General features: G+C 39.9%; 1 long non-coding RNA gene across 1 annotated transcript in view; it reads right to left on the bottom strand.

Moving 5' to 3' along the window:
* LOC122423790 overlaps positions 1-22,829 on the bottom strand; it is a 281,212-nt gene that overhangs the window by 222,800 nt on the left and 35,583 nt on the right. The window lies entirely within an intron of this gene.

Raw genomic sequence — 22,829 nt, 5'->3', positions numbered from 1 at the left:
TCATCTCTAAAGCAGAAGTAATCATCACACTCACTACATATGATTACTTAGGATTATCTAATTCAATGCACAAAAAGTGTTCATCAAAAGTGCCTCACTCAAAGGAAATGCTTAGCAATTGTTAGCTATTTTTAAATAGCAACATTAGACATGAATTTGATGAAGCTAGTAATGCCGAATTTAAATTATGTGAATGAGTCTTACAAAACTGTTAGTGCATTCAAATGTATCTTTTAAAGTCAGTTCTCTTTTAATATTTTTAAGCAAAATTAAAGATGAAAGTGAAAGTCACTCAGTTGTATCCTACTCTTTGCAACCCCATGGACTATAAAATCCATGGAATTCTCCAGGCCAGAGTACTGAAGTGGGTAGCCTTTTCATTCTCCAGAGGGTCTTCCCAAACCAGGGATCAAACGCAGGTCTTCCACATTGCAGGTAGATTCTTTACCAGCCACTCATATATTTATTCTTTAATAGGCTCCTCAGTAGCCAAAACTGACATTAAAACTTAAGATCTAAGACAGTAGAAGAAAGTAAATAGATCTAGAATGAACTTCAGGTATTATTTTGTATAATCTCCATATTTTTCACTTAGGAGAAAACGGAAGCCTTAAGAAGTAAAGTGATCTCTAACAAAAATAGGTCTGGATGGGACTTCCGTGGTGGTCCAGTGGTTAAGACCCTATGCTTCCAATGTAGAGGACATGTATTCAATCCCTGGCTGGGGAACTAAGATCCTACATAGTGCATATTGTAGAAAACAAAAAACAAGGCTAGAATCTAAGCACCAGATCTCACTGAACACAGAGCCAAAGGCAAGGCCCTGAATACCAGTTCTGTCTACTTCTCCAAACAGAAAACTTTTTCCTGACATTAGGAGCTCTTCATTTCATTATTCCTTGTTCAATACATATAAAAAAATCCAAAATTAATATCATGTAAATGATATAAATTACAATATGACCAAATGAGACTATGAAACCAGTATGCTAGTCTCCAGAAAAATAAACCCCAATGATTTAATTATGTAGAATGTGTTATACTATTTGTCTTCAAATTATCTTTATCTCATTTTATTCTTTAATCCACCCTACAAAACAGGAAGGTTATATCTAATTAATTTCATTTTAAAGAAGGGTAAATTGAGACCCAGTAAAGTACAGTTCTATAGGTAGTGAAATGAGACCAAAATCAGGTCTTTGGACTCAACAGTTTTCTTCACATTTCTTTGAATTATGATGGCTTTATGCTACAAAGCATTGCTATGAACAAAGCTAGTAGAGGTGATGGAATTCCAGCTGAGGTACTTCAAGTCCTAAAAGATGATGCTAATAAAGTGATACACTCAATATGCCAGTAAATTTGGAAAACTCAGCAGTGGCCACAAGACTGGAAAAGGTCAGTTTTCTTTCCAATCCCAAAGAAAGACAGTGCCAAAGAATGCTCAAACTACCACATAATTGTACTCTTCTCACACACTCGCAAAATAATGTTCAAAATTCTCCAAGCAAGTCTTCAACAATACATAAACCAGGAACTTCCAAATGCTCAAGCTGGATTTAGAAAAGGCAGAGAAACCAGAGATCAAATTGCCAATATCTGTTGGATCATCAAAAAAGCAAGAGAGTTCCAGAAAAACATTTACTTCTGCTTTATTGACTATGTCAAAACCTTTGACTGTGTGGATCACAACAAACTGTGAAAAATTCTGAAAGAGATGGGAGTACCAGACCATGTGACCTGCCTCCTGAGAAATCTATATGCAGGTCAGGAAGCAACAGTTAGAACTGGACATGGAACAACACACTGGATCTAAATCAGGAAAGGAGTACATCAAGGCTGTATATTGTCACCCTGCTTATTTAACTTATATGCAGAGTACATCATGTGAAAGGCCAGGCTGGATGAAGCATAAGCTGGAATCAAGATTGCTGGAGAAATATCAATAACCTCAGATATGTAGATGACACCACCCTAATGGCAGAAACTGAAGAGGAACTAAAGAACCTCTTGATGAAAGTGAATGAGGAGAGTGAAAAAGTTGGCTTAAAACTCAACTTTCAAAAACTAAGATCATGGCATCCAGTCCCATCACTTTATGGCAAATAGATGGGGAAGCAGTGGAAACAGTGACAGACTTTATTTTGGGGGGCTCCAAAATCACTGCAGATGGTGACTATAGCCGTGAAATCAAAAGACACTTGTTCCTTGAAAGAAAAGCTATGACCAACCTAGACAGCATATTAAAAAGCAGCAACATTACTTTGCCAACAAAGGTCTATCTAGTCAAAGCTTTGGTTTTTCCAGTAGTCACATATGGATGTGAGAGTTGGACCATAAAGAAAGCTGAGCGCTGAAGATATGATAGTTTTGAACTGTGGTGTTGGAGAAGACTCTTGAGAGTCCCTTGGATGGCAAGGAGATCAAACCAGTCAATCCTACAGGAAATCAGTCCTGAATGTTTGTTGGAAGAACTGATGCTGAAGCTGAAGCACAAATACTTTGGCCACCTGATGCGAAGACCTGACTCACTGGAAAAGACCCTGATGCTGGGAAAGATTGAAGGCAGGAAGAGAAGGGGACAACAGAGGATAAGATGGTTGGATGGCATCACCTACTCGATGGACATGAGTTTGAGCAAGCTCCAGGAGCTGGTAATGGACAGGAAAGTCTGGCATGCTGCAGTCCATGGGGTCACAAAGAGTCGGACACGACTGAACTGAACTATGCTACAAAATTGATACCCTCTGTCCATCATTAATAAATATTAAATGTGGCTTTATGTATCTTCATTTCTTTGTTGTTAGGTGTCTAATGGTTTATGATGTCTGTCTTCTTTATGAATTGTACCATATGTCATTAAAAATATTCATCTTTATTTCATTTAAAAATAAAGATTGAAAATAAATATTAAATGTATAAAACCAAAACCATCCAAGGGAATCAATATTTTGTTGTATATGAAATTATTGTGCATCTTAGGATATATGTGTTTGACCTCAGAGAAAAGTTTACTACAGTCATTGTCTGTTTTATATTAAGTTTAAAATATACACTGACCAAACATCATTTCTATAATACACCTTCCAAAATAAGATTATAATCAAAAAGGAACAGAAAGATTAAAAATGTGTCATTATGATGGAGGAGTATGTAGTTTCCTCAGTTCTGTCCTGCCACAGCAAAGATTTGAAATGGCGTGCCAGTGTTGGAACTCGGTTACAACTCAGTTTTATTTGGCAAGCAAAGGATAGTACACTGTCGAGGAGTGAGGCCAGGCTACATATCGAAAGAGAGGTGGCTCATCTTGGCTCTTCTTTTTATATGAGTTGTCTCCCCCTCCCTGAGCCTGCCCTATGTAAAGTGGGCTAGCCAGGAGGGCCGTTTGTTTCTCCTGAGGTTCTCATTCCCATCTTCGGATTTTCTTTTGTTCCATTGTCATGGGCTTTTCCCTTTCTTTGTCTTTTAGCCACTGCTATTTTGGACTCCTTTTTCCTGTCCTAACAATTAAATAAGACACCTAAAATTAATCAGAAACTTAATGACTCAAAAAAAAAAAAAATTCATATTTGAATGCCTCTTATAGACGAAATCTCAGGAAAACCATTAAGAAACTGAGCTGAATTTTCAAAATGACCTTCACTTTTAAGTGTCCCTTTAAAGATATCCCTGAGTGTTGCTAAGTAGAGTAAAACAAATTCAACTGGCTGTACTTTAACACAATGATAAATTCATGTAACAGCATTATCAACTACCCACCCTGGTCAGATAATATCTTTCCCAAGGCATTAGGGCAATAAAGATTTGCTTAAGCCATGATGTCAGGATTGTAAATCCTCTCTGAGAAAAGCAATTTACCCCTTTGCCACATGTGCTGCAAGGATTAGGAGTGAACAAGGGAGACCTTCAGGGTATGGTGTTTGCATCCATGTGGTGAGTCCCAGGCAGTGGAACAGAAGTCTCAAATCCCCTTCCAGGGAACTGACCAGAGCTGTGCCTGGAATTTGTTTTAAAAAGGCAGACAACAAAAAAGCAGAGAAGGGGAAGAGGTAACTGACCTTATAAGATCAATTAGATTAGTGTGAATTTGGTTTAAGGTTCTCAGGGAGACCTAGATAGGTAAAAGAAAATGGCATTTTTAAATTGGGAAGATCTAAGTCTGTATTCTAATTCCTCCATTTCTTCACCACCAGCATGACTTTGACCAATTAAGTCACATTTTCCATCTAATAGGTAGGCGACCTTAGTAAAGTTGCTTAACTGTTTGAAGGTTGCTTAACTGTTTTATGCCTCAATTTCCTTGTATGCAAAATGAATGAGACAATGCCTTTTAGAATTGTGGTGGATTAAAGGAAGGGATATAGGTAAAGCCCTTGGGGAACTCTACTCAATACTGTGTAATGGCCTATGTGAGGAAAGAATCTAAAAATGAGTGGACACCTCAATGGATAGGAGTTTGAGCAAACTCTGGGAGATAGTGAACGACAGGGAAGCCTGGTGTGCTGCAGTCCAAGGGGCCACAAAGAGTCAGACATGACTTGGCAACTGAACAACGAGAACAAATATCTTTATGTATAACTGATTCACTTTGCTGTACATCTGAAACTAACACATGGTAAATCAACTCTACTTCAGTAATTTTTTAAAATTAAAAAATAAAAATAAAAACCACAAGGAGTTACACTGCTGCTGCTGCTGCTAAGCCACTTCAGTCACGTCCGACTCTGTGCGACCCCATAGATGGAAGCCCACCAGGCTCCCCCGTCCCTGGGATTCTCCAGGCAAGAACAATGGACTGGGTTGCCATTTCCTTCTCCAATGCAGGAAAGTGAAAAGTGAAAGTGAAGTCGCTCAGTCGTGCCCAACTGGTAGCAACCCCATCAACCACAGCACACCAGGCTCCTCTGTTCATGGGATTTTCTAGGCAAGAGTACTGGAGTGGGGTGCCATTGCCTTCTCCAAGGAGTTACACTACACTGAAAGAAAATAAGTACCTGGTATATGGCAGGCCCTATTTATTTATTAGCATATTAAAAAGCAGAGACATTACTTTGCCAACAAAGGTCTGTCTAGTCAAGGCTATGGTTTTGCCAGTGGTCATGTATGGATGTGAGAGTTGGACTGTAAAGAAAGCTGAGTGCTGAAGAATTGATGCTTTTGAACTGTGGTGTTGGAGAAGACTCTTGAGAGTCCCTTGGACAGCAAGGAGATCCAACCAGTCCATCCTAAAGGAGATCAGTCCTGGGTGTACATTGGAAGGACTGATGCTGAAGCTGAAACTCCAAATACTTTGGCCACCTGATGCGAAGAGTTGACTCATTGGAAAAGACCCTGATGCTGGGAGGGATTGGGGGCAGGAGGAGAAGGGGATGACAGAGGATGAGATGTTTGGATGGCATCACCTACTCAATGGATGTGAGTTTGAGTAAACTCCGGGAGTTGGTGATGGACAGGGAGGCCTGGGGTGCTGCAATTCATGGGGTCCCAAAGAGTCAGACACGACTGAGTGACTGAACTGAACTGAACTTACTTATTTATTATCTCTCTAGGCCTTATGTGTGAAGTGGAGCTAACAGGCCATGAAGAGCTGTTTTGAGGATTATGTGAAAATTCAACATGTACTCCGTAAATGGTATTGTTATTGCTGCTGCTAGTTTGTGGTTGTTTCTCTCCACACAAATTAGTTTTAGTGTAGAACTGTGGTATCATATACTCTGGTGCTAAATGAAAATAAAGCAAGCTGGATCTTTCTCTAGTTACAGGACTGCAGTTTATGACACAAGTCTGGAATTTAACCCCAATTCAACCTAGGGTTGCCCAAGTTGTAGAAGACACTATTCTCAAAGTAAGGAAATCACTGAAATTGAATTACTGAAAAGTTCCTTCACACAGGTGATAAAACAGAGCTATAAAATTCAACATCAGAAACACACTCAGATTATCCAGGAATAATAAGGGCTTCAGCAGTAAAGAATCGAACTGTCAATGTAGGAGACATAGGAGATGCAGGTTTGATCCCTCAGTCGGGAAGATCCCCTGAAGTAGGAAAAGGCAACTCATTCCAGCATTCTTGCCTGAAAAAGTCCATGGACAGAGAAGCCTGTCATGCCTGACTGAGCATGCATGGACTTAGTTGCTCCACAGCACCTGTGATCTTCCTGGATCAGGGATTGAATCCTGCATCGGAAGGAGGATTCTTTACCTTTAGACATAAGGGAAGGCTTCCCACTTTCACTTTTAAGGACACATGGTTATATTGAACCCATCCAATCCAATCCAATCAATCCAATATAATGCCCCTATATCAAGGTCCTTTACTTAATCCCATCTGCAAAGTCTTTTTTGCCACTTAGGGTAATATACTCGCAGGTTTCAATGACTCGGTTTTAGTCATCCTTGGGGGCCATTGTTCTGCTAACCATGGAGCAGGTTCAACTCTGCATGCACAAGACCCAGCATCACTCTCCACATCCTAATCTCTTCAATCATGTCTGACTCTGTGCGACCCCATAGATGGCAGCCCACCAGGCTCCACCATCCCTGGGATTCTCCAGGCAAGAACACTGGAGTGGGCTGCCATTTCCTTTTCCAATGCATGAAAGTGAAAAATGAAAGTGAAGTCGCTCAGTCATGTCCAACTCTTCTCGACCCCATGGACTGCAGCCTACCAGGCTCCTCCGTCCATGGGATTTTCCAGGCAAGAGTACTGGCGTGGGGTGCCATTGCCTTCTCCAAATCTCAGCCCTGCAGCATTATTAATTAACAAACTGTGGTTGCTGTAGACCTGAGTTTTCTGAATTGGTAGCACTTGATTCACAATAGCCTTATAAAATATAGAGATGTCACCAAACAAAGCTACTCTGACAGTGGCCTAGAAACATACAAGTAATCAAAAACTTATAAAACAAGCATACTAAATAATTTGCTTATAGGCAAAGGCAGAAATGGCTTAGTATTTAGATACCACCAAAAAATTGAAACCTCAAAAGCATTAATATTTTTCTTATATAAATAACTAACTTACAGTGTTATTCTAAAATTTTTACTCTATTACTTTCACTTCACTTTTTACTTACTTTAGTACTGTAAATGATTCATTTGAAAGTCTTGATTATTTTCTCTCAATTTTTAGCTAGGATAAAGCACCATAAGGATTCCCAGGTGGCTCAGTGGTAAAGAATCCACCTGCCAATGCAGGAAACTCAGGTTCAATCCCTGGGCCAGGAAGGCCCCCTGGAGAAGGAAATGACAACCCACTCCAGTACTGTTGCCTGACAAATCCCATGAACAAAGGAACACGGTGGGCTACAGTCCATGGGGTCGCGAAGAGTCACACACAACTTAGCGACTAAACAGCAACAACAAAAACAGCAAACCTTCCTTCTGCAAGGCCCTGGGCGCTCTAAGGATTGCTTTCTTTTCATACCAAGTGGGTATTCCTGGCAACCTTGAGCATGCAAGTGCCTTTTCTAGACCTTATGTTAGATTTTTCCAACTTGATCTTCCCCCATGTTTGTGAGTTTCGGGACACAGGGATTATTTAACATTTGGCATAAAACACATGTTAGAAGTTTTTTGCAAATGCCATAGCACTGAATTTTCAAAATAACCCAAAGAATTAAGTACTATTTTCTTTTTCTATGTCACAGAGAAGCAGAGTAGCTTTCCCAAAGTCACACAAAATATGAACTCAAACCCATCATGAACTAAAGCCACTGCCCTTTCCACCTGTCTGCCCAGCTCATCACCATTGGGGGCAGTATCGTGTGCTTGCGTGCTAAGTCACTTCAGTCGTGTCCAACTCTTTGCAACCCCATGGACTGTTTCCCACCAGTCTCCTCTATCCATGGGATTCTCCAGGAAAGAATCCTGGAATGGGTTGCCATGACCTCCTCTAGAGGATCTTCCCAAGCCAAGGATCAAACCAGCAGCTCTTATGTCTCCTGCAGTGGCAGGCAAGGGTTCTTTACCACTAGTGCCACCTGGGAATTGTTGATACCGAAACACAAGCTTAGATCAGGAAATAATCCCTGTAGGTTCCAGAACATTTAATTTTCCTTGGGAGTCTGAAGAGGAACAGAAAGACACACATATCAAGAGAGACCCTTTCTTTACACACACACACACACAAAAAAAACCTGCTGACAAAATAATTATTAAAACTTTGTTAGAAAATCGAGGATCCAGTTCCTAAAGTTGTATTAACTACCCTATTTCCAATCAAAGGAAAGACATGTTGCTTGCTATCAACATGTTCAGGAAAGCTAGGAAAAAGACAGCTGCTCCATGAACAGTATCCTTGCCAATAGGGCCAATTAAATTAAGATGCTTTTTTTGTCCCCAAAAGATTTGGTTTCAAACTTATTACACAAGATATATTCAGAAAAATTTACTGCCAGGAGACCATTTATACTCATTAATCCTGGATTTTTCTTTTGCAATATTTTTCTATGAGGAAATTCCCATGGTTTCCCTACATTATTGGACATTTTTATTTGTACAGAAAAGGAGCAAATTCTTCCTCTTCATGCCTTCAGCCAAGGCAGCCAGCACAGTGCTAGGATCAGCAAGCGCAGGTCCCAGAATCCTCTTGGTGCTGAATGCAGCATCAGATAAAAGCTTCTGCAGTCATCACTTTGAGGACAGGACATCATGGACTCACCCTCCAGAGCATTCGCCAGCGGCTGAAAACTGCCATGTGGAGGTCAGTGAGAGATCCAGGGCCATGTGCCTCTTGGCCAAATCAGAGTTCACTCAAGGGTACATGCTGCTCCACAGGGCAAGCGTGGTTCTAGAAAAATAGTCTTCAGACACTTACCCCTGCAGCTGATCCTCTTTTTTTCAAGCACGAACATTCCTCCTCTACTTTCTGCCTTCCCAGCTTAGATCCTGACAACAAACTGGTCAAATGTTGTCATGGCAAAATGCCCTCTCATAAAGACAAAGAACAACAAAATAAAACCTAACAGTGTTTGTTTTAAAGGACTTCAGAGTAAATTATGTGAACAAATTATAACAGTCCATTTACCTGTAAAAGACCTTGCTTAAATACCTTTTCATCAATAAGCATGTTAAGAATCTAGCCTTTCTGAAAAATATTCCTTTTCAGAAAGTTATGAAGAGACATAAAGATTCATTTTTATTCAACTGGCCCTGTTTTTCAAATTTAGTTAATCATCAGAACCATTTGGAAAGCTTATTAAAAGTCTGGATTCCTGGGCTGCCATCTAAATCTCATGCATCAGAATTACTCAAGGAAATGCCTGAGAATCTGAACTTTTACTAGATTGATGATTATTGGACAAATTTAGGCAAATCTTTTTTGTTTTTATTCTATGAATAGTTTTGCACCAAACCATGTAGCTAATATAAAATGAGAGGACTGAGAACTCAGATTCTGGTCTGTTAGTCACTCAGTAATGTCCAACTCTTTGTGATCCCATGAACTGTAGCCTGCCAGGCTGCTCTGTCCATGGGATTCTCCAAGCAAGAAACCACTGGAGTGGGTTGCCATTCCCTTCTCCAAGGGATCTTCCTGACCCAGGGACTGACAGGTCTCCTGCATTGCAGGCAGATTCTTTACCTTCTGAGCCACCAGAAGGATTTGAAATTTAGTACTGTTTTTTCCAATAGTCATGTATGGATGCTACAGTTGGACCATAAAAACAGCTAAGCCCTGAAGAATTGATGCTTTTGAACTGCGGTGTTGGGAGAAGACTCTTGAGAGTCCCTTAGGCTGCAAGGAGATCCAACCAGTCCATCCTAAAGTAAATCAGTCCTGAATATTCACTGGAAGGACTGATGCTGAAGCCAATACTTTGGCCACCTGATGTGAAGAACTGACTCATTGGAAAAGACCCTGATGCTGGGAAAGATTGAAGGCAGGAGGAGAAGGGGATGACAGAGGATGAGACGGTTGGATGGTATCACCAACTCAATGGACATGAGTTTGAGCAAGCTCTGGGAGTTGGTGATGGACAGGAAAGTCTGGCGTGCTGCAGTCCACAGGGTAATGAAGAGTTGGACATGACTGAGCAACTGAACTGAACCGAACTGAGGAGAAATCAGACAAGAAAATAATAACAGGCAGACCTCATTTTATTGCACTTCAGATACTGCATTTTTTTAATTTGTTCAATTTGTGTCTCTGTGTCACATTTTGATAATTCTCACGATATTTCAAACCTTTTCATATTTGTTATGGTGACCTGTGATCTGTGACTTTTGATGTTACTGCTATGCCTCACTGAAGTCTCAAATGATGGTTAACATTTTTTATCAATAATTTTATTTTTTTTGGCCATCCTACATGGCATCCAGGATCTTAGTTTCTTGGTCCAGGGAAGTCCCAATAATGTAGCTTTTAATTAAGGTAAATACATTGTTTTTTACACATAATGCTATTGTGCACTTAATAGACTACTGTATAGTGTAAACATAATTGTCATAAGCAGCAGGAGACCAGAAAATTCATGTGACTCAATTATGATATTTGCCTTATTGTGGTGATCTGAAACTGAAACGATAATATCTCCAACGTATGTTTTAAACAATAAGGCATAATAAGATAAGAAGTGTCATAAGAGTGTTCCACTAAAATAGAACTAGGAATTTAAAGGAAGAAAATATCACAACAGGTCATGAGGGGAGCAAGGAAGAAAAAGCTAAAGAACATACTTCATTTGAGATGGACTTTATGAAAATATAATCTCGATGAGAATCAGAAAATGCAAAGCCACAGAGACATAAAACTCACTAAATAATGAGAGTGAGTAACAGTGATTGGCTGTAGCACTGGGAGTAGCCAGCATGAAGACTAGAAATTTAAACCAGTGCCCGCTGAGCAGGCATTGAGAGCTTGGCAGTCTGCGTGCACGCTCAGTTGCTCAGTGGTGTCTGACTCTTTGTGGCTGCATGAACTGTAACCCGCCAGGCTCCTCTGTCCATGGGATTATCCCAGCAAGAATACTGGAGTGGGTTGCCATTTCCTCCTCCAAGGATCTTCCCCACCCAGGGATTGAACCTGTGTCTCCTGCAGTTCCTGCATTGGCAGGCAGGTTCTTTACCCCTGAGCCACCTGGGAAGCCACTTGGCAGTATGGTGCATATTTAATTTTATAAGAGATTGGATCAATGAACCCAAACACAGAGTTCCTTGGTGATAACATGCTTTATACGGGGCTGCAGCCAGAAGCCTTAGAGAAAAAGCTGGGGTGGGGGGGCTGGGGACGGGGAGGCTGTGACATTTAGTGAAATTGATTATAAAGTCTGAATGTGAAAAACATGAGATGCCAGGTCTTAAAATCAACCCAAATGGCCCTCATTTAATTTTATCTGTCTATTTCTTTTTATCATGTAATTTATACACAGGTGATAGGACTGCATGCAATTTGTGAACATTCAGAAAGCTCAAAATACCAAACTCTTTGGGGATTTGCTGTTTTTGACAATGTAAACTCAGTCTAAATTAAGATTCACAGAGGCAAGTTCTGCCCACCAATAGACACATCTAAATCCACAGAAGTCAAACAAATAGACTTTGCTATCCTCCTGCCAATAGCAAACATGTTCAAATGGTAACAGAGTGATCTTTTCTAGGCATATCTGCCTCGGAGAAAAGTGACTGATGTCTCTGCAGGCTCTATTTATGTAAATATTAATCAACAGCTTTTGATAAAGAAAAATACAGCATATGCTTAAACAAACATACACATATGTTTTTGAAAAATATTTTAAATACAAGCAGCTTTGCGGAAATTCTCAACGTTTATTCCAAACGTTAGCAATTACATTCTCAAAAGAAAGATTGGTCTCCATAAATGAAATAAATGCAGGGACTTTTTTTTCTTTATTTAAGTACTTGTGATTGTGTAACACAGATGTCAAGATATGTTTATATTAAGAGTTGGGAAAATAAGCACAGGGCTAGGGACACAGACTGAAAAGAAATCAAGAGCTAAGCAGAAAAAAAGAGAGACTGGAAAAAACCTGTATATTATTTTCTCTTCTTTCTATTCCATTTCAGTGTGAGTGTATCAAAGCATTGCTTTCATGAGAGCTTACTGCTTGGACAACTCTACACTGAAAAATAGGGAACAGGGAGGGAATAATAATGACTATTTGTTAAGCATCTAGTTTGTGCTAGAACATCTGCTAGATTCTTTCCATTTGTTATCCTGCAAAGGAGGCAACTCATATTAGTCACAGAAAGATAGAAAAAATTATCCAAGGTTATAGAACCATAAAATAGTGCCCAATTCATTGGGCCATTATGACAATAAATGGATTAAAACATGGAAAGCATTTAAAACAAGGACTGGCATGCAGTATGTAAATATAAGCCATCACCATTAGGCCATGAGAAGACCAGTCTCTATCTCACTTTCTTTAAAATATAACTGAAATATATAAAAATACATTGGGACTTCCCGGGTGGTCCAGTGGTTGAGACTCCATATTGCCAAAGCAGGCGGTACAGGTCTGATCACTGGTTGGGGGACTAAGATCCTACATGCCGCTGAACAGCCAAAAAGATAAAATAAAGAGAAAGGAAAATGTATATTATGTAAATTGTGTGTGTGTGTGTGTGTGTATAGCTTAACGCTTTAGTCATGTCCAACTCTTTGCGACCCTATGGACTGTAGCCTGCCAGGCTCCTCTGTCCATGGGATTCTCCAGGCAAGAAAACTGGAGTGAGTTGCCATGCCCTCCTCCAGGGGATCTTCCTGACCCAGGGATCGAACCTGCATCTCTTAAGCCTCCTGCATTGGCGGGTGGGTTCTTTATCTCTAGCACCACCTGGTTATTTCCATAAAACATAACTTAGAATGTTCTCCATTTTTGTATTCTTGTCACATTTTTAGTGTTATTGATTCATGGAAGCACCATTTCTCAGTTATTTTATATTTAGAATCACCGTTATAATCCAAAATTCAGTTATGGGATATTAAATCTCAAATGGAAGAAAGGCCTCCCTGTGATTTTTTAGCAGAGTGAATAAACAAATCATATGGCACCAGTTACACAAGTTTCACAAGCTTTATTTGTATAACTGTGCAGTGTGTACCCAATCACAGAGACACATTTGTAAGAGATATGTCCGTCTTTGCATGTTTAAATGTGTCACAGCCATGGCAAGGCCTCTTGAGCTCCTTTCCTGTGAGTGCAGAGAACAGATTTCTGAAAGCCTCAGCCAGATTTTCCTATTGAATTCCTTTGTTTTAGAAAAATATAATTGTCTCTTTGAGAAAAGTTGTCTAACCTAGAGATTATCATACTAAGGAAGTAAGCCAGATGGAGAAAGAGAAATATATGATACCACTTACGTATGGAGTCTTAAAAACTGATACAAATGAATTATCTACAGCACAGAAATAGACTTACAGACACAGAAAACAAACTTATGCCCACCAAAGGGGAAGAGGTCAGGAGAATAAATTAAAAATTTTGGATTAACAGATGCACACTACTGTCTATAAAATAGATAACCAACAAGGACCTACTGTATAGCACGGAGAATTATATTCAATATCTTGTAATATCCTATAAGGGAAAATAATCTGAAAACAAATAGATAATATATGTAACTGAATCACTTTGTTGTACACCTGAAACTAATACAACATGGTAAATTAACTATACTTCAATAAAAAAAGAAAGGAAAAAAGTTGTCTAGGATAACATGTAATAGGTTTATCACTTTTGTTTATAAATAAATATAAAGACATTCAAAAATGTTCTCAGTTTTCATTTCTAATATTTAATGTATAATATTAGTAGATATAGACCACAAAAAGCAAGGGACCTCTGGGGATTTTGAGTAACTTTTAAGGCTGTAAAAGGAGCTACACTTCCCTGGTGGCCCCCAGTGGTTAAGATTCTTTGTTCCCAATGCAGGCGGCATGGTTTCAATCCCTGGTTGAAGAACTAAGATCCCACAGGCTACACAGCATGCCAAAAAGGAAAAACTATAAAAGCTGTCTGAGACAAAAAGTTTGAGAACTGCTGTTGCATGTGCTATTGTGTTAATTTTCATGGAAAAGTGGAGGCTTGACCCTACCCAGCCACAGGAGCACCACGGCTGATCAGACTGTAGTATGAATGGGATGTGTGTGCACCCATTTTGCATGCTGCATGCATGCCTGGTGTGGGCAAGTGGGGGTGAGTATGAAGCAAAAGTGGACATAAATCACAGCATCCCAGTAAAGAGTGCATTTTCTTTCATGCCCTCACCTGACAGTCTTAAGAGGTAAGTACTCTTACTATCTGCATGTGGCATTTGAAGAAGTTAGCATATAAAGAGATAGGGAACATTCAGTCATAAAGGTATCGACAATGGGGCAGAAATAATAGGCAAGAAGCCTATTTTCATCTGGAAGAGAAATTAAGGAAAGGCAGAGTAGGTGAAATAGAGCAAGTCTCAGAGGAAACAATCAAACAATAACCACCCACAACCTTCTGTTTGGTCTTGAGGAATTGTTTGTCTCCATTCGAGGGCAGATCCTTCACTTGGGCTTCCCATGTGAGGCTAGTGGTAAAGAACCCACCTGCCAATGCAAGAAACTTAAGACACAAGGTTAGACCCCTGGGTCTAGAAGATTTCCTGGAGGAGGGCATGGCAACCGACTCTAGTATTCTTGCCTGGAGAATCCCATGGACAGAAGAGCCTGTCCCATCAGTTCCCACATAGTTGGACACCACGAAGCAATTTAGCACACGTTCATACATAGAGATATTAATACTTAATCTACCTCTCCTAATGTTTTGTAAGGATCAAAACAAATGCAAATGTTTATAGAAATTCTCTTTGAGCTTTAAAGTCCAGAAATAATAAATAAGATCATATTATGCATATTCAGAAAGCATTGTATATGTGCACTTATGAGTATTTTAAGACTGATTATTCAGTTTAGATGGAATTTCAACTTATTAGTTTGATAATTTCTTAATCTAAGCGCAATATTTTTGAATGTCTTTTTGGCTTTTTCCTACCTTGGGTTCTTAGTCCAGTTAGTTTGAAATCATGAGATGTATTAAGCTAATTGTTGCCAATGTGTTTAAATAACATTGATAATTATTGACATTTTCATAAATTCTACAACCATTTGCTCTTCAAATGACTAGAAAAAAAATCTCAATCACAGAGCTTTTCAGAAAGCCAAGATCCCTCTTGGGAGCTATCATGAGAGGAAGGCCAGAAAAAAAAAAAAGCTTTCTAAATTTCCCTTGTGGCTTGTTGATTTGAGGATCATTTTGTGAAATGGAGTTGGCTATAGTTTACTTGTTTTCATGTATGTGTGAAGTCAAGCACCAGCAATCTGCTTGCAAATGGAATGTTACCAAGCTTCTCTCAAGCTTTGACCAAGCACATTCATCTCACCGTGTCTTTCAGCAACCACAGCAAGAGTGTCTGTGTTACCAATCTTGGCAATGAGCTGGCACCAGAGCTTGTCTGAAACCTGTTCAAGTGAACCCATGCAACTCCCCAAGCTGATATTAGTTTGGTTTAGCTTCAAAAGTCAAGAAACTTGAAACTTCCGGCATTTCTAACACTAGCTATACAATCAAAGGCAAGTAGCTCCAATCTATGCTCCTCTGTAAAATGAGGTTTATTAAAGAAAATGCAATCTGCAATCTTTATTTCTGTCCCCTAAAAGGAGCATTTTGAAATTCTGAAGGTAAGCACCATGCAAATGTCATTCATTAAAATCATTACGTAATGTCTATACCATCTCCACAAATGGATGTATTCAAGAAAAAAAAGGCCCACTCTGAAATTAGCCTTGTTCCATCTTTGACATTCAATAACATCTAGAAGACAAAATTTTAAACTAGAAAACAAAAACCATATAAAGTAATACATAGAAAGGATGAGGTTCATGATACAGACCAAGTACTTTAGGAGTTTGAAGGAAGAAAATTAATTAGGGTAGAATGATCTGAATTGTATTAATGATAAGAAAAGAAGAAAGAAAAAAGAAAGCTTTGAAACTTGATAGTGTTGCAGTAATGTAAAATATCTTGTTTAATTCTTTCTTTCCTATATCAGATGCTACGTCAGTTCAGTTCAGTCGCTCAGTTGTGTCCCACTCTTTGCGACCCCATGAACTGCAGCATGCCAGGTGGCCCTGTCCATCACCAACTGCCGGTCTACCCAAACCCGTGTCCACTGAGTTGGTGATGCCATCCAACCAACTCATCCTCTGTTGTCCCCTTGTCCTCCTGCCCTAAATCCTTCCCAGCATCAGGATCTTTTCCAATGAGTCAGCTCTTCACATCAAGTGGCCAAAGTATTGGAGTTTCAGCTTCAACGTCAGTCCTTCCAATGAACACCCAGGACTGATCTCCTTTAGGATGGACTGGTTGGATCTCCTTGCAGTCCAAGGGACTCTCAAGAGTCTTCTCCAACACCACAGTTCAAAAGCATCAATTCTTCAGTGCTCAGCTTTCTTTATAGTTCAATTCTCACATCCATACATGACCACTGGAAAAACCATAGCCTTGACTAGACAGGACCTTTGTTGACAAAGTAATGTCTCTGCTTTTTAATCTGCTGCCTAGGTTGGTCATAACTTTCCATCCAAGGAGTAAGTGTCTTTTAATCTCATGGCTGCAATCACCATCTGCAGTGATTTTGGAGCCCCCAAAAATAAAATCACCCACTGTTTCCACTGTTTCCCCATCTATTTGCCATGAAGTGATGGGAACGGATGCCATGATCTTAGTTTTCTGAATGTTGAGTAAAGCCAACTTTTTCACTCTCCTCTTTCACTTTCATCAAGAGGCTCTTTAGTTCTTCTTCACTTTCTGCCATAAGGGTGGTGTCATCTGCATATTTGCAGTTATTGATATTTCTCCCGGCAATCTTGATTCCAGCTTGTGCTTCCTCCAGCCCAGCACTTTTCATGAGGTACTTTGCATATAAGTTAAATTAGCAGGGTGACGATATACAGCCTTGACATACTCCTTTTCCTATTTAGAACCAGTGTGTTGTTCTATGTCCAGTTTGATCTGTTGCTTCCTGACCTGCATACAGGTTTCTCAAGAGGCAGGTCAGGTGGTCTGGTATTCCCATCTCCTTCAGAATTTTCCACAGTTTATGGTTATCCACACAGTCAAAGGCTTTGGCATAGTCAATAAAGCATGCTATGTACATATGTGTAGAAAAAGAAAGAGAACTCTTCTTGTCTTCCTGCTGATGTTTTCTTCTGAAGTCAAGTTTACATTCAGTGCCAAAGAGAGAAGTAAAGTTGACCCTTGAACAAGGTGGAGAATTAATCCTAGTGTAACTGGGAAACACTGAAGGCAGGAGGAGAAGGGGACGACAGGGCTAGATGGTTGGATGGCATCACCAACTCAATGGACGTGAGTTTGAGCAAGCTCCATGAGATAGTGAAAGACAGGAAAGCCTGGTGTGCAGTTCATGGGGTTACAGAGTCGGATGCGACTCAGCAACTGAACTGAACTCACTCTCGGCCCTTTGTTTCCTCAGATTCAACCAACCATTCAGTAGACCATGTGGTATTATAGTATTTATTATTGAAAAATATCCCTACATGAGTGAAACCATACAGTTCAAAATCATGTTTTTCAAGGGTCACCTGTATGCTCCTTTTCACAGATACACACACCACTCCAAATATTATTCCTGAGAAAATATCTCAATGTTCTTGTGAGCCACATGTATTCAGTGTCACCAGAAACAGAAGAATCAAAAGTATAGACTTTTTTCCCCTGTAACTAAGGCTTGTAGTTTCCTTCCTCTGTAGGTTTTCCCAAACATGGTTCCTATGGTAAAATCTGAGACTTTGAACTTGTTATTAGTCTCACAAGAATTTATCCAGAACTACCATTTCCTAAATGAAAGCACAGAAGCAGCTCCTTGAACTAAACACAAACAATTGCACAAAGAGATAAGTGTGGCTCAGATGATAAAGAATCTGCCTGCAATGCAGGAGACCTGGGTTCAATCCCTGGGTTGGGAAGATCTCCTGGAGAAGGGAATGGCAACCTACTCCAGTATTCTTGCCTGGAGAATCCCAAGGACAGAGAAGCCTGGCAGGCTACAGTCATGGGGTCAGCAAAGAGTCAGACATGACTGAGCAACTAACACTTTCACTTTTTTTTTTCATAAAGATTTTTAGAGGAAAATTTTTTAAATGAACATAAAGAGGGAAAAACATAAGAGAGTATCCTGCAAGATAATGAAGGTGAAAATATTTCAAAGCATTACTGATTTGGAAGATGTTATTGAGTAATTCTCGGCACAGTTTCTTTAAAATAGAATTCAGAATAATATCTAAAAATGTGTTTAAATAAAAACTACCTAATAAAGCCCTAAGGATATTTGACTTTCTCTAAGGAGATGAGTGAATTGTGGAACTTCTACCCAATTTCTGCTGTTGCATTTCAGGATTCAAGCAAGAAAAGAAATACGTATGCAGTTTTTGGATCTAGTGATGTATTGTTGTTCAGTCACTCAGTTGTGTCTGATTCTTTGTGACTCTTTGCGATCCCATGGACTGCAGCATGCCAGGCTTCCCTGTCCTTCACTGTCTCCTGGAGTTTGCTCACACTTCTGTCCATTGAGTTAATGATGCCATCCAACCATTTAAATTTCTGTCACTCCCTTCTCCTTCTCCTGGACCTTGGCTTTCTGTAGGCTTCAGTGATGCCAGACTTCAAAGGCATTCTCCCTGTTCTACATGACCACTGTAGGTCCTAAATACTACACCTAAGATCTTTAAACATGTGCTATAGAAAACATTGACGAATAGGTCTTGTAAGCATTATGTAGTATTCATACATATATAAAATTATGTATGTTTATACAAAGATATATCATAACAATTACACAGAAATGAACACAGTCATGAAGAGCATTTATGTAGGTTAACTCTAATTTTACTATAAAGCATGAGGTTTTACACAGAGGCAGAGACCCTTAAACTAATGATAAGCTGATTAGTTGACTCATTCACTCATCCAAGAAGCAGTTATTGGGGACTTCTCTAGTGGTCCAGTGGTTAAGAATCTGCCCGCAATGCAGGGGACATGGGTTCAGTCCTTGGTCAGGGAACTAAGATCCCACATGCTGCAGGACAACTAAGCCTGCAAACTGCAACTGCGGAGGTCAAGTGCTTGCACGCCATAGCTAGAGAGAAGCCTTGCACCTAGAGAAGCCAGACCCCTTGCACTGCAATGAAAATCCTGTGTGCTACAACTAAGACCTGAAGCAGTCAAACAAATAAATGCAAAAAAAAAAAAAAAAGAAGCAGTTGTTGAGTTACCTTATGCCAGGCACTGCATTAATTATATGAATAAGATGTGAGTAAATAAGATTTGATCCCCTTTTCAACTACAGTGTAGTGGGGCTGACAAACAGCTTGAAAAGGCTAAGAGAACGCCTAACAGATTCAAATTCAAAACACTGTTCAGTGACAAAGGAAGCAATAGCCAACTGGGCCCACAAGTCAGGGACGACGATGGTGCAGAGCCTTGCAAAAACAGAAAAAGTACCTATTTCACAATGGACACAGTGGGGACAGAGAATGCAAGCACAGGAAGCAGCCCATGTGAATACATGGAGTCAGGAAAGGGTATATGGGCTGTTCAATATGACATGGGGTTTGGAAGGCCTGGTGTACATAGCATGTACAGGTGAGTGGCAGGAAGAGAGGCCAGGAAGGGAAGCAGAGCCAAAGCATGTATGCTGTGTTAAAGGAATCCAGATTGCCACCTGAAGGCACTGGGAGTGACATAATCAGATCTGTAGTTTAGAAAGAGAACTTGTGGAAGCATCAAGAATGACTTCATTGGGCTAAGAGATCCCTGCAATTTGTTTTGTAAAAAATTAATTTTATTTGTTTATTTATTTTTGGTTGGGTTGGGTGTTTGCTGTTGGACGGGCTTTTCTCTAGTGGCAGCGAGCAGGGGCTCCTCTCTAGTTGCAGTGCACACGCTTCTTATTGCAGTGTCTTCTCTTGTTGTGGAGCAAGGTCTATAGGGTACCCGGGCTTCAGTAGTTGTGGCTCCCAGTCTCTAGAACACAGGTTCAGTAGTTGTGGCACATGGGCTTAGTTGCTCTGAGGCATGTGGGATCTTTCCAGATCAGAGATTGAAGCTGTGTTTCCCACATTAGTAAGCAGATTCTTTACCACTGAGCCATCAGAGAAGCCCCCTACAATTTGCTATTATACAGGCCAAGTTCCTGATGGGAAACAAGAATGTTCTGAAGCTCACTTTAGTTAACAACTGGGACCAATGCTGCTAGCTCCCTGCGTACTATCTCTATTCCCTCTCATCACCACCGACAGAATTAGTATTTTCTTTGGAGTGGCAAGGGGCCAAATTAAAAATGCTTATCTCCCTCAAAATCTCATCTGATGCTAAAGCCATAAGACCATAGTTATGCCTTGTAAGATTTAAGGGGAAGTCTACCAAGAGGAGTGTCTGTAAAATCTGTTGTTTTCCTGATTAAAAAGTGATCCACAGTGAACACATGCCTTTCTGTTCAACCCTGCTCCTTCTTTCTGCCTGAAACATAAACATGATAGCTAGAGATGGAGCCATCATATCATAAACTTCAAGATAAAGCCACACACAAATGATGGTAACATGGAAAGACAAAAAGAACCTGGGTCCTTAATGGTTCTGAGTCCATGTACAAGTCCTTGTGTCTCTTGTCCTTTGAAATCAAAGGCTTTTGCTTTAGTCTCCCAAGGCTCCCTTGAGTCTCAAAAAGCTGTCTCTAGAGTTAATGATTAGGAAATGTGAAGATGTAGAAACAAAGAATGTATATTGGGCCAGGAAACTGATAACAACTTAGATTATCCATCACATGGCAGAATCACCCAATTCCTAGTTTCCTGAAAGACACAGAACATCTGATAAACATTCCTAAGTTGTTTTTCCAGGAAGCAGGCCCCCACTAGATGAAAAATGCTGACTGTAAACATGGAGACCCCGGATCAACTGAAACCAGACGGCTGATGATGCTCAAAACTTCACCTTGATGCCAACCAAACCGAGAACTGAGCACAAGCCAACGCGGCACCCTGCGGCCCCTCCCTCACGTTGTGTTTAGAACCCTTTTCTTGAAAGCCATCAGGAAGTTCAAATTTTTTGAGCATGATCTATCAGTTCTCCTTGTTTGGTACCCTGCAATTTAAAAAAACAAAAAAACAAAAAACACTGTGCTTCCCTTCACCGGAAACCAAAGTCAGTAGACTGATTATACTGCGTGCAGGAGAATGGATTCAAGTTTGGTTCCGTAACAGTTCAATCACTTCAAGCCATTGTACCACCTCGAGTTGCCCATCTCCAGATTTCTTTTAACATGTAAAAGCAAAATTCTACTTCGTATGGTACTATAGTCAGATTTCAATTATGTGTAGCAAAAAGTAATACTGACTCAGCAACAAAGGAAAATTTATGACCAAAAAAAAAAAAAATCTTAAAAATTAAACAGTAAACAAGCAGAGAAGAGAATCTTGCTCAAGACAGAGAAAGAACTAAAAAAGACCCACTAAGCCTTTTGTTGTGGCTTACAGTCCCCAAAGCCTCAATCTTTGTCTAATCAATCTCATCTTTTATTGGCTTTGTAAAAGTTTAAATCCATGGTGTAACTCTTCATATTCTACCTCACTTTTTTTTTTTTTTTTTTTAAGATTTCCTAGGTTTGAGGTAGGATTAAGAGTAAACTAGGCTTCAAACTTAAGGATGACCTCTGTTACTACCTAAAAACCACAAGCAAATAAATGTCCAGAGTACTTAGAGGGCCCCCATGGCAACCTAAGAGATCATTTTTCCCTTACTGCTAGCTAAAAATTCCTATTAAAGGAGGTATCACTAAGATATCTTATTGTGGGAACTTCCCTGGTGTTCCAGTGGTTAAGAGTCCACCTTGTAATGCAGGGCACACAGGTTCAATCCCTGGCTGAGGAACTAAGACCCCATATGCCAAGGGACAACGAACCCATAAGCTGCAACTACTGAACCTGCGTGCCACAACTAGAGAGTCTGGGTGCTGCAACAAAAGATCTCACATGATGCAAGTAAGATCCTGCATGCTGCAACTAAGACTTGATACAGTCAAATAAATACATTTTTAAAAAGAATTTAGTAAGTAAAAAAGTATTAAAAATAAATAAATACCTATTGTAGCAAATTACTTTTGGTGAAAGGGCCATGCAGAGCCATAGTTGCTAGTTTTTTCTTTTTTTGTTCTCCATGTAAGCAAGAACTAAATGAACATCAGCCTTATCATAGTTTTAAAGAGAAAAACTCCCATCAATACACAATTTATATTTAAAACTGCTAGATCTACCAAGTGAAGCTCTGGAACCTCCATACACTGGGCAGGTCACATCTTCTCCTCCAGTCAATGTGAACATTTCCCATTAGCATTTCTGGGCTTCTAGCCATAAAGGCAGACTAGCATGTGGCTCTCACCTACTCAGTTTCCCGGCACATCACAGGAACTGTTGTGATTATATGTGGGCTAATGCAAACACATTGTGTTGTTCCAACTAAGCAATTCCAAACATTCCCATCTGAAGCCAACCTGTATAACCCCTCTGGCTGCCAGATGTTCTTGTGAGGAACCGTCTCCTCAGCCTTGTCATGAACCTTGATTAAAGCAAACGAAGGGCATTCTATTTACTTCATCACCCTTATGTGGAACAATGCCCTGGCTATTGATTACAACTGGCCCACAGTTGGAAAGAATCACCATTACTATATGAAAAGTCCTAAAAGCTCAACTGAGCAAAAGCAAACATGCAATACAACTTAGCTGATTGATTTTAACTAACAGTTGGTCAGCCCGAC

This window comes from Cervus canadensis, chromosome 21 (assembly GCF_019320065.1).
Source record: "Cervus canadensis isolate Bull #8, Minnesota chromosome 21, ASM1932006v1, whole genome shotgun sequence".
In the NCBI taxonomy this organism is placed as follows: domain Eukaryota; kingdom Metazoa; phylum Chordata; class Mammalia; order Artiodactyla; family Cervidae; genus Cervus; species Cervus canadensis.
The sequence above is the reverse complement of the archived record's forward strand: the minus strand, read 5'-3'. Positions and strand labels throughout refer to the sequence as shown.